Raw genomic sequence first — 12741 nt, 5'->3', positions numbered from 1 at the left:
TAGCAGGCAGCTAGTGGAGCGGAGCTGGGGGCAATGTCTACCCAGCCCCTTCATTTTGGTTTCTGGTAAAATTGGACTGTTTTGCTGGGCGATGCCCCCAGAAAGCAACGTACAGAGTCTAATTCTCTGCAGCAGCCTGAGAAATGGGATGATGGTGATGTGCTGTGGCGCTCACCGTTGCTGCGTGTTTAACCCTGCTGTGAAAATTTGGCCCTCGACCGCAAATTTGCCCAAGATCAATCTAAGGAGACAACGTAAAGCTTCCTGGCACCATCTTGGTCAGGCGTTTGCCGCTGATGTTGATCCCTGGGTGGGCAGAAGAGCACAGGGCCAGGGCTTGGCAGGAACCTGGTGCGTGAGTGGGCTCACACTGTCCCTTTGCTGGTCTTATAACCCGCAGACTTTAATCATGGCGGGGAAGGCATGAAGAGAGCGAAGGGTGCGGAGAGAAAGCTGCTGGTGATGTTAGAGGCAGAAAGACAAGTCTGCTGGTGTAAGGGAAGCAAAGGTCTGCTCCTGGGGGCTGGGGGCACAGCAGCAGCCGTGGCAGAAGGAGGGAAAGGGGCAGCTTGCCGACACACCATGAATAAAAGTTGCTGTCAGGGGAAAGGTCCCTCCATGAGGCTTTTGCCTCGGCTGGGCAAGAAGGACCGAGCATTTTGCATGATCTATTTTCTTCGCAGCCCAGAGCAAGACCTGGGGCTTGGACGTCATTCTGAACTGCTTTTTGCCTTCCTTGCAAATACCTAACAGCTCCATTTTTCCTCCTGCCAGCAAGCTGACAGGAGTGAGATCCTGGTGCAAAGCATAGGCCAGAAGGACGGAAATACACTTGCATTCCTTCCAAGTGCATCAGCGGTGCAGGGGCGAGCCCTCGACGGGGCTTCTCGGCTGGCGAGGGACCAGGGGGACGCGCACCCACGTCTGCCCCCACCTAGCACACTCACGTTGCTCATGCAAACACGTAAGAGGGAGATTTTTCTCCCCCTTTCTGGCCACTGCTGCAGGAGTGTCATAGCACTGTTTTCTTCCAATCTCTGCTGCCCTCTGCTGATGCAAAACCAAGGCAGAGAGGAGAGCCCTTGCGATGAGCCAAAAGCTCGTTTTTTTGCTGCAAAAGCTCACCCTCATCCTCATTAAAACACCGGTATAGTCACAGCCTGTGGTTTCCTCTTCTTTGCTTCCAGCACAAACTCTGAAGCCATAAGGTATGTCACTCGGGGAAGGATTTCTTGTTTAATCACACCACAATGATTTAGGAGAAGTTAATTTGTCCTCATTACCTCACATCAGGTAAACACTGGTTTAATCAATTTACAGACTTCAATATTAAAAAAAAAAAGGGTAAGATGAGGGCTAAAGGCTCTGGCTTGAAACTGGATCCCTGCACTTAAGATTTTCCACTCGAATTTCTCCCTGCACCAGAAGTCGTTCTGGGAAACTTAGCCCTGACCCATCCACTGCTGCTTACAACCCCACATTTAGATCAGGCATGTTTCCCATCAGTAACCCAGGGAAGAGACTCCCTTTTGCAGGGGCTCAGCCAGACCCTGTGCAGGGCTCTGGGGGAATAGTGAAGGGGGAGATATTCTCTAATCCCTGCCTGGTGTGCTTTTTAAATAAGTTAAGAAAAAAAGCTGCCTTTTCTATTGAGATAAACACAGTGACAAGTGAGCAGGGACAGAGTCAGACTGCTGCATGTATAATGGGCATAATTTTTTTCCTAAACTCTGCTGTTCCCATCACCTGCTGCAAAACAGATCTTTAAACCATGCATAGACTGCTCTGCTTCTCCTGCATGCGCAGGAGTTTAAAGGAGACAAAACCCATTAGGCAGGCTCCTGGCTGAAGAGGCAGACTGTGAACCCAGTGTCGAACCTGCTCCTCTGGTGCCTCTCAGCATCATCCTGGCTGCCCTCCACGGCCCAGTGCTGCTCAGCAGGGCCCAGAGGGAAATGCTTCCCTAAGGCACATGCCAGAGAGACAAAAATTGCCGGCAGGCTATTCCCGTGCCAATTTGCTTGGTCATGGGAGGGAGGCGATGTAGCCCTGTAGATAACACACCGACCCAGAAATCCAGACCCGTTTTTCGATCCTGCATCTCTAGGAACGATCGCTTCATTCCTCGATGCTTGAATTTCCACCTCCACAAAGCGAGGGCATCATTTCCACTGTAAAGCAGCTTGAGAGCTGTTGGTAACAAGATTTATGATTATTGAGGAATTATTTAGTACAGCTTTTAGATCCTGCTCTATTGATTTTGCTTCGCAGACTCTGTGGCTCCTGGTGCTATTACAGGTTAACCGACAACGGCCCTTCAGTAGATTCTGGATGTTGTGTTTCTGGAGGAGGACCCCAGCACTCAGAGCTGCACAGAGAGAGGAGCATCAGCCATGATCACCAGAAGATTTACAGTCTAAATGAGATCTTGCATATAAGCTCGTTTCTTTCTTTTTGTACTATATTCTCAGGCTGGTGCTTGCAACAAGTGAAAAACACAACCACCAATGCCATATTTAACTCATGCGATACTTAAGAGGATGAAATATCCTTCACTGATGAGCTCTATGAAAATTAACAGGTGATGGTAGCCCCTAAAGCAGGTCATTCCTCATCAGTCCTGTTACTTGTATGACTTGCAGCCAGTTCAACACCCCTTGCCAGGCTCTGCTGCCCTGTGCTTCTCCAGCCTGCTCTGCAGTCACCAGGGAAGGGCTTATGGGTTGCGCAGTGGAGGTTTCTCCAAGCTGATGCATGTTTTGATCCTTAAGGAGGAGTTGTTTTAATCATCTGGGCTTCAGGGCAGAGAGGTGTCTTGTTCAGGTCACGGTGTTTGGTGTTAGGTGAGGAGGTGGGTTAATAGCTGGTAAATACACCTTCTGACTCTGAGACTTTATTAGGTTGCGTTACTTGGATAGCAACAAGCAATTTTTCTCCTTCGGTAAAATCCATACCATTTGGCTCAGCAGGATTAATAACAAATAACAAAAAAAAAAAAAGCAAATTTGCTACAAGCAGATTGCCTGAACATCCTTCATGTGCACGTGTTTCTGAGTGTGTGAAGGACAAGAGCCTGAGTCACCGAAGAAAAAGATCTCAGGAAGCCCAGATAAAACATCAAACCGTTCAGCAGCATTTCTGCTTCATTTATGCAGTTGTCATTTGGCCACAGACACAAAACCAAGTCTCCCTTCAAGTAGCGGAGCTGCCAGTTCATGGTCTGGTATGAAACAGCACAAATTCAGGGTCAGCACTGCCTGTGCTTCGCCTCCCTGCTCCTCCATATCTGAATCAAACTGGTCAGGCTGGGAGGCAATGCTGCAGGATCCTCCATTTCCTAATCCCAGCAGAGCTGGCAAGCCACCCCCAAACACATCATCCTACCCTATGGTTGCTTTTAAACCCAAATCAAATCCCAAACAGGAGGTCAGCACTCCACTTCCAGACCCCAAAGCTGGGTTTTCATTCCAGCACATTTGTTTTACTCCAAATCCCATTCACAAAGCGACACTGGACAGACAGTGTCTGCAGACAGGAGACATCGTGGCAGGAAGCATGAAAACACCCTTGCTGTGATGGGAGTTTGGCTTCACTGGAACATCTCAGCAGCAATGCTGGGCCCTTTGCTCTTCAGGATGCAAGAAATCATCATTGAACTGCACTGAAAGATTTTGATTTTTATGTACTGGGAGAGAATGGTCAATTCTTAATAAGGTAATTAAAGTTCCTCTTTAATAAACCACAGCACAAAACATTTTATGGCTCCCAGCTAGTGCCCAGTGTAACTGAAGTTCAGATAAACACGTTGGCAAAGAAACATCCATTTCATCTAATGTCTATTGACCAGATTTAAAAAGCAGTAGGCTGTTGCAGGAATTCTCTGGAGAGCTCGCTGCTGCTGCTCTGCTGGGGGACGTCTCCACGTTTTGGCTCACTCCACTTTGCCGGCACGCAGACAGCACCTTTAAAGCCTCCCGTCTCTCCACCAAGAGATCAGAGCTTCTCTGGTGTTCCACCATCCGCTTTCATCCCTTATTGCGACAGCGGCTGAAAGCTCAGTACGAGGCAGCCTGCCTTGAAACAAACAGAAAGGCTCAGCTTATCACCGCTGTAACACGATTCTCTGCATTCCTTGTTAGGGTGCTGCACTAATTAATATATCAGAAGGGCTGTCGGGAGCACGTGCTGATTTACTGCGAGCCCAGCGGAGAGGGGCTGGGTGGAAGTGTGATGCTGGAGCTGGTTTCTTTATTTAACTCCAGATTTCTTTGCATCCCTACAGCAGCAGCTTTCTGCCTGCAATTCTCTAGTGCTCTCTCTCTCACAGCCCCAGGCATCACAACAACTTTGATTTCTTAAAGACCGACACAACTACATTTGTACTGATTTATTTTTACCCATAAATATCACAGATGTGAAGACAGTACAAGAAGTGAGAGAGTCTTAACAAAACCACCCCCCCACCACCCCCCCTCAGCCCCAGCATTTCAAGATACTTGTGAATAATCTGGAGATTTTGGGTCAACCAAAAGGCTGTTAAATTACACCCACGAGGATGTCTTTCTGAATTTTCTAGCATAGCTGGATGGCAAAAGCACAGCTGCCTGCTCCTGCTGTCATTTTTGCTGGAGAACAGACTTTCTCAGTTTCTGCTACCTGCTTTTATCCTTCCCTTGGAATTGCTTTATCCCTCATGCCCTCCTGCTTCATCGCAACAGCTGAAACCCATTGGGCCTGCCTTGTTTCACCTCTCTGCTGCATCCATCCCTCTCCCCCTCCTGGGCTGCACCTCGTGGTGGCTTCCCATTCCTTTCCGAGGACAGACACCGTTCTGGTTTTCTCCTCCACTCTCGGCGGTGTTTCCGCTACATCACTTCCAGCACCGTATGCTTCTCCCTCTTGCATCTGCTTCTTCCTCCCCACGGCTGTCTTTTTTCGGCCCTCCTTTCACTAAAACAGGCAGCCAGTTGGTATTCCCACACTGGAGGAAGAGCACTCAGCACAGTTCTTGGGTAAGGTTTCGAATTCCCATTGCTAACAGCCAGTCTCCTTCGGTTACCCGAAAGGGAGCTCAGCAGACAAGTTTTCAGCTGCCAGCTCGCAAGCATGCTCAGGAATATTCTCCATTTCTGTCAATAGCTCCTCCATTGCTACCACCACATACCGAGATCATATATCCTAGTATTTTTCCATGGGAAAAGACAAATCAGCCAGAACCTTGTGACTTTCAAAAAGCGATCATTGATTCTCTCGCAGTTGCAACCAGGAATGTCTCGAGGAAACTTGTACTTTTGAATGCACCAGGCCACACACAAAGATTTGTCTCATTGGCAGGATTACAGTTTGCATTTATGCTGCCAAAATGCAAACGCCACTGGGCCAGCTGAAAACACACCAGTAACTCCAACTCTTTCAATAAGCCAGATGTGTGACTGAGTGGTGTTGCCCACTTCATACATTGTAATGGGAGTCTGGTGGGTTTGCATCTTCAGATCAGACCGGCAGGACGTACCTGGAGGTTGTGTCAACACCAGCCAACCCAAAGCAACTGAATTCCCCTGGGCTGGCTTCAGGGAGCGCTGCCTGGGCCGGCCAACACTCTGCCGGGGAGGCGAGGGCAGGTATGGGGGGGACAGGCAGCACGAGAGACCCTGCAGACACATCCCTACCAGAGCTGTCACCCCCTTCCCCTCCCTGCATCCCTGCACGCAGACACCCCCATCCCCTGTCCACACGCCCTGCCCCAAGGTTGCAGGACAGCCCTGGCTGCTCGCCTCCAGCTCTGTGGAGGCCTGCCCGCGGCACTCCGGTTGCAGCATTCGGCCGCTCTCCAGTGCTCGCTTTCTGTTTCACCATCTGCTTCTAAATATATTCTGCTAACAGGTTATTTTGCAGGAGCTGTTGGGGCATGAAAGGAAGCAGGTTTAACAATTGCCACCACACTGTATTCCTGAAAAGTCAAACAATACGTACCGCATTTCCTTTGGTGAGTTTAAATGCTCTGACCTTTACAGCTCCACGAAGCGTTGGGAGGTAGGGAAGGGAAAGCATGGAGAGCAACAAAACCACCCATCACTGCTTGTGCTGGTGCTACATCTGCTTTGCCCCGGGCAGCTCCTCTCTCCTGCTCTGGGTTTGACCGTGCTCTGCAGACATGCTGGATGCACCACGCTCCAAGGCCAGACCCTGGGGCTGTACCCCTCAGGGGTAGTGAGGAAATCGGTACAGAAGGAGTGAGATGATCGTGGTCTCCTACTTCCAAGGAAGCTCAATACTCCCTCCTTGGTGGGGGTGGTGACTCCCCAAGGTCCGTGCTCCCCAAGGCCAGGCCAGGTCTATCGCGCGGGCTCAAAGCTGGCCAGATTTGGCCCCTCCTGCTCTCACCGGGTGGCATTGCCGAGATATGTCTCCACTCTGTCCCCACCATGAGAGGGCACACAGCTCTGGGAGCTCAAGTGAGCCCCGTGGCCGGCATGGTGCAGTTAAGAAGCTGGGGGGCACATATCCCTTTGCCGTGTGGCACTGAGAACGCAGAGTATGGCAAACTGCTCACGAGGACTTAGCAAGCCACAAAAGCACAGTAACCTTAGCTGAAAGTTGCAACACTCATTTCCAGTGGAAAATATACACTACGTACGTTTATCAGAGTCCTGGATCTCTGGATTCCTCTGTACTAACACCCTTTCCAGTATGCGTGATAAAATAAATGTTACCATAGATGAAGGTGCATCTCTGCAATCACCACCCATATGCCTGAGCTTCACTTCCCTTTAGTGAAGGTGTGATCCAAAGGCTGACGAAGATAACAGACATCTCAAAACTGCCTGGGTTAGATCAGGCTCTGTTTGCCCAACTACACATCACAAAAAGGGAAGAAGAAAATCCTTCTCAAGATTGGCTGTAAACTGCCATATGCATAAACTACATTTACATATATGTATGTAAGTTATATATATATGTAAACTATATTTACATACATATGTTAAAGCCTTTGGTAGGGTTGAATGATCCCTACAGGCTGAGCTATTTGAATTTCTCAAGATAAGACTTAGGCACCTAATTTTATTCACTGCACTGGGGACATTAATCTAAGATATTTATATGAAAAAACTCATATTTTTCAATAGTTGAAATTCTTAAGGCCTTAATCAGGTTACAGGGATTTAGAAGCTAGATTGAGATCTGCATCACATGGGAAATAGAATTGCTTTTTCTCTAACTGCCTACAATAATGATTTTAAAAGGAAGGAAAATCCTACCATTTCAGCAGACTTCTCTTCTCCAAGTCCACACAAGACACGCTCCGGCAGCCAGGTGCCACCCTTCTGGTTTCCAAGAGCTCTGTAGCATTTCAAGGCATTACTGCAGAAAACAGATGTATTTTTATGGTAATCATTTTAACACCTTTGACATTGTTTTGTAACTACCTTGGATCCTGTTACGCTTCACAAAGCTGCGGAGAGAGATGAGGGCTGACAAGTCTAAATTTAAGGAGCAGAGGAGACCTGACTCACTTTCTGGCACTGCCACTGCCTCCCTGCATGAGCGGGTAAATCACCCAGTGTCTGTGCAACCTCAGCCTCACTCAGGAGCCCTTCTTGCTTCAGCCACGTTTCAGGAGAAATTTTCAGGGTGCAGGTCAGCACGAGGAAGTCGGTGGCATCCAGGCATGTCTCCATCCATCACACGCTGCAGCGTGGCACTGAGTCTGCACCCACCTTTTGTGGCCACGTGAGAGGCTATGGATGGTCAGGGCTAATAGGAGATCAGCATGTTAATATGTTGTGCGGGCAGGCGAAGCCTAAACTTTGTGCTTTGCTTTGGGCAACTGTTTCTAAATAATAATGAAAACTAACCCTTCAAAACAAACAAACGGCCTTTTCAACCACAATTAAAATTCTAGTGGTATTTTTAGTTTCTGTTCCAAGTATTCTGCATTTCTAACGGGAACCTAGGAAGTGGGGTAGATGATAAAGATACCTGGGTTTTGACAAAAAAATGTATTTAATTTTCCAGAGATCCGTATATTGTTTGGTGAGCTCTGAAAATGTGTTGCTATAGAAAATGGAAAAATGTTGATGACTGTATTTTGAAAAAAAAAAAAAAAAAATTAAATAAATTTAAAAGGCCATGAGAAATCTAGGGAGATGCCCTTCCTCTGGCCCTGACCTCAGCCGTAACAACCCATTGGCTGTCTTTAACCACCTCCAACTCCATGCTGGTCCACAAGTGCTGTGGACAATGACTCAGCAAACACCTGCAAAAGCCTCTGGGTCAACGTATGCCTCAATGGCAGTGTTTGTATTTGACAAATTCTCTGCTTATGAGATCCATGTATTACGGTCTCTCTTTCTTATGCTATAAGCATTAATCAGGGAGGCCTTTCTGGAGAGAGGAAATTGATGGTGAGTTGAGGATAACATCTGCAATGTGATTTTGCTGCTAATATTTCTGCACTGTGCCTTCTGCCACATCCAATGTCAGCAGCGCTCCTTGGAGACGGTCTCCTCCAAAGCCATCTGCTTGTGCGGGTGATACCTCATGTACCTCAGAGAAAATGAGCAGAAATCCGGTCCCGCTCCCCTTCCCCCCCATCCAACAACCCGGACCCAATAAAGGCTAAGCCAAGCTAAGGAAATAAATATCATGCTGGAATACCAAAGCCCTCACTCCCCTGAAACAGAAGGTAAATATCTCTAGTATTTACAGTACCAAAGTTATATTGGAGAATGTTCCCTCAGAGTCACTGACTCAAAGGGAAGTGTTATTGGTGTTTCAGCTAGCACATGGATTTAAGTCCCAGCTGCAAAGCCTGCTGCCATCTCCTAAGGACAGGAGGGCCTGGGACAGCCAGGGTCATGCAGCCCCCAGCCGCCTGGATGAGAAGCAGCAGAGCATTACTAAGACCTGGGGAAAAGAATAAAAGATAAAAATAAAAATACTCAACCTCCATTTTGTCCTTACTACAACTAAGGATCAGGTTATAATTCAGGGGTACGCGCCTGGTCCATCGACCCCACCTCTCTCCCGCTCATCACGCTGCCAAATCCCTCATAGTGCAACAGCCCTGAGGCATGGGGCCTTGCTGCCCCAGTGCAGGGATTTCCCTGGGAACATCAGCAGCTTTGCTCCAGACATAGGGTGAGGTCTGTTTCGGATTCACACTTCCCTTACTGCCGGCAGGCCAGCTCTGCCCCACGGCTTGGCTGAACGTAAGACCTGGCAGCAGGAAAAATCTGAAGCTGAACAACCGATGCTACTGGAAACAGAGGGGAAGGCAAGGGTTTACCTCTCACTAGCTACACACTTAGTCCTCTGCTACCGTGTTTTGCTGCTGCTGCTTCAGACCCTCTGATGGTTTGAATCCCTGTGGAGCACCATGGAGCTGCAGGCACTCGCCACAGCATCAGATCACCATTTCCCAGTGTGCTCCTGACTCGGTCTCGGGGTGCAGCACGTAGCAGACAGAAGCTGGCATGCCTGGCTCTGCAAGCTGCTTTCCCCAGGAAGCTTTTCCTAAACTACATGATTCCTGAATCCCTTCAAATAATCACGTTGCAGGAGGAAGGCAAGAAAAAGAAATGCCTTACAGGATTCACTTTGTTTCTGGGGAAATCAAAGATGGCGAGGCACCAACAAGATAAATATCTTTAGCGTGAGCACAGAGTGGCTGCTTTGTACGCAGCACCCTTTCCATAACACTGCTTACCCTCAGTAAATTGCACTGAGCAACTGAGGATGTGCAATCCCGTCCCGAGAGTCTAATCTCTCTCTCTCTCTCTCTCACAGAGGAAGCATCCTGCCCGCACCAACGTCTCAGTCTCAGCCCTCTCTTTCACCTCTTACAACGTACCTGGATGTTTTCAGTTGCTTGTTTCACTGCAGTCCTCCAAAGTCCTGCTTCCTCAGATCACAACAGGTCCACCATCCTCTAGGTAGAAATTGCCCTCTGTTCTGAGCACTGTAGCTGCACTTTCTGGATCTTGGCTGTGGAAGACACACAGGGCAGTCTGAGAGGTGACCCAGGGCAGTCCCCCACCAAAAACTGGAGCAGCACCAAAGCCCAAACTCTGTTTTTAGCCCCAGTTCCCATGTCTGGGGCAGAGAGCCAGCCCTCCTCCATCCCATTTTGCCTTGGGTGATGCTGGCAGGGGGAACAGGGCTGCAGGGTGGCAGTGAAGTAGCATGGCGAGGGGAGGTCTTCAGGGTAGCCACCAGAGCAGCATTCCCACAAGCGTAGGCAGAGAAAGAAAGGAAAAGTATCTATTTCATTCTGACGTAAAAGCAAAACCTTCCTGGATTTAGAGCTTCTTGACTCATTTCACTCCTCAGACCCACTCCAGCGCTTTCAGCCCATCTTTGAGAGCTGGCGTCCAGCTCAACCCATCTCCAATATCCCTCATTTTTTATAGCTTCTAATCATGTCCCAGCTACCAGTTCATCCCACTTTGGATGGAAGTCATGGATCCCTTGACATAGTCCCCCCATCCCCCTCCCGTCTCTGCCTTCCTCTTCTGCTACTCAGCACATCTGGTCAGCAAAGGAACCCTTTGAGTTTCCCCACTTGGTGAGAAAGCATTCGATCTGTGTCTCATTTTGCTGCAGAACTGAGTGTAGGTGTTTTCTCATTGCCAACCACCCCCTCAGCCTGCCCGAGGGGACACTCATGTCCCCTAAGCTCGCTCTGTACAGTGAATCCTCAGACACTATCAGCGGTCTGAGCATTTATCGCTAATAACATGATTTCCTGGGGAGTGGAGAGGGAAGGTAACACAGACCACCGTATGAATAAACACAGATCTGAAATGATGAATCAGAAAAACACGTGCTCATTAAATACACCAGGTCTCATGGTAACAACCTCCTTTAAAACAGAAAACCACCCTTGGAGTCTATGCCTGGCATTCCTCCCCCTCCATGGAGAGCAGAAGAGCCTACAAGTACTGACCAGGGGTGGTTTCAGAGAAACTGTAGGATTTGTCCTAAAAAGGGCAGCTTTTACGGTCTTCAGTTATATTTTAGCCTACAGTATTTTGGCCCAGAGCTGGCTGCCCACCAATACTGCTGCAGTGTCTGAACGTGAGCTCCCTTTCCGAGGCTGCACGCGTGCATCATGCTGAGGGGGTGCAGTGCTGAGGCGATAGCAGTTGCAGCAAAAGCAGAAAGGTTGCACTGCTTGAAACTCATTTGACTTACAAAAACTAACTTACCAAAAGCAGCCAGCCTGTGGCTAAAGAAGTTCATCTCCCTTGCTCTTCCATAAGTATAACAGTTAATAGCTGTATTTTATTCTTTTTTAATTGCTCCCAATCTGAAACTCCACTTTCCAAATTCCAGCCCAGACAGAACTTCCACTGCTGAGTTACAAACCCTGAAATTGGACAACGAGACATATGTCACTGCAATAGAAACAATGGCACAGCCTTGACTCAAAAGGGACAGGATCACAGCTTATAAATATCTTCAAGGTGACAGTACACGAGAAGGCTGGGAATTATTCATAATTTTAACAGATAGCTGGAGAGAGAGCATTCACTTACAGATATTAAGGGAGGAAAATATCTATAGCTGGGGGAAGTTCTTGGTAGGAAAGTTGTAAAGCTGGGAAGAGCTCAGCAATAAGAGAAACTCATTGCTAGCAGTGCTCTGCCCAGCCCAGGTATGGCACTGCACCACTGGGCCTGTTTCCCCTCGCTCAGCTGATATAAAGGTTGCCTGTGGGCAATGAGGTCGGATCCCTCATGGCCACACTGCTGCTCAGACTTATAACCCAACAGGGCTAAAGTACAAAAGAAGAGCAGGCCACAACCTGCCAAAGTGTTGGGACAAATACCATTAACTTTTTTCAGCTTCTGACAAAAGGTATCCAATACATGTGACCAGTAAAAATTTGCTTTTACTCCTCCATATAGAGTAGCCAAATGCACCTCCAGCCATTTCCGACACATGAAGAAACTGAAGGTGGTGGAGACTGAAGGTTCATGTCTGCTGCTAGTTTATTAAATCAGCTAAGTAAACAGCAACCCAAGTCAACCTGGCATTGCATTTGCAGGCTGATGAAAGACTACAAAAATAAGGGGACTGACTTCGGGGTGAGGGTTATCACACACTTCCTTGATAAGCTCCTCAATGCCTCACTGCTGCCGCTGGACATTTCAACCTCCACAAATCTTCTGCAACATATGTGTCTTCAGTGCGTGCTTGCACATAAATGTGCGACCCACAATTACACGTGTTGCATAAGTAACAGAGTGCTGGCGTCTCCCAGTCTCTAGGAAAACATAAAAGATCACATTTTCTTTTAGTGACTTAACAGGTTCCTTGTATTTCTGCAGCTTTTCCAGCTTACAGCTGCAACACAACAGCCTTTGGCAGCAGCACAACAGCCTCCAGGCCCAGTCCAAATCTATGATTTCCTTCAAAATTTTCCACGGCAATGCTTCACGCTGTCAGTTTATGTCTGCATCCCCATCATGATGCAACGAGCAGGAGGGAATTGTTGGGGCACTATTTCTAGCCACCCTCAGCTTTCCAAGCAGCTTTGAGGCTGCTTATTTCACTACTGCTTCAACGTTTCTCTCCTGTTTGAGAGTCTCAGCACACGATGCTCTACTTTGGCTAATTAATTTTTAAAGAAGCTGTGTATATTAATGCGAATTCTATTAGTGATGCCTCTTGGCAGCCCATGTATTAAATACAATGCCAGTAGCATGACAACACTTGACAGTCTCCACAGTGGTA

At 48.1% G+C, this 12741-nt stretch overlaps 1 long non-coding RNA gene across 1 annotated transcript; it reads right to left on the bottom strand.

Moving 5' to 3' along the window:
• Positions 1 to 263: 263 nt before the first annotated feature.
• Positions 264 to 9967, bottom strand: LOC115345169. The gene is made up of 3 exons (XR_003924735.1): positions 9854 to 9967; positions 7260 to 7362; positions 264 to 401 (listed from the first exon to the last, which is right to left on the bottom strand). It is a non-coding gene; the product is annotated as an uncharacterized LOC115345169 (long non-coding RNA).
• Positions 9968 to 12741: the final 2774 nt, after the last annotated feature.

Source organism: Aquila chrysaetos, chromosome 8 (assembly GCF_900496995.4).
Source record: "Aquila chrysaetos chrysaetos chromosome 8, bAquChr1.4, whole genome shotgun sequence".
Taxonomy (NCBI): Eukaryota; Metazoa; Chordata; class Aves; order Accipitriformes; family Accipitridae; genus Aquila; species Aquila chrysaetos.
Note: the sequence above shows the minus strand (reverse complement) of the source record. Positions and strands in the feature narration are given on the sequence as shown.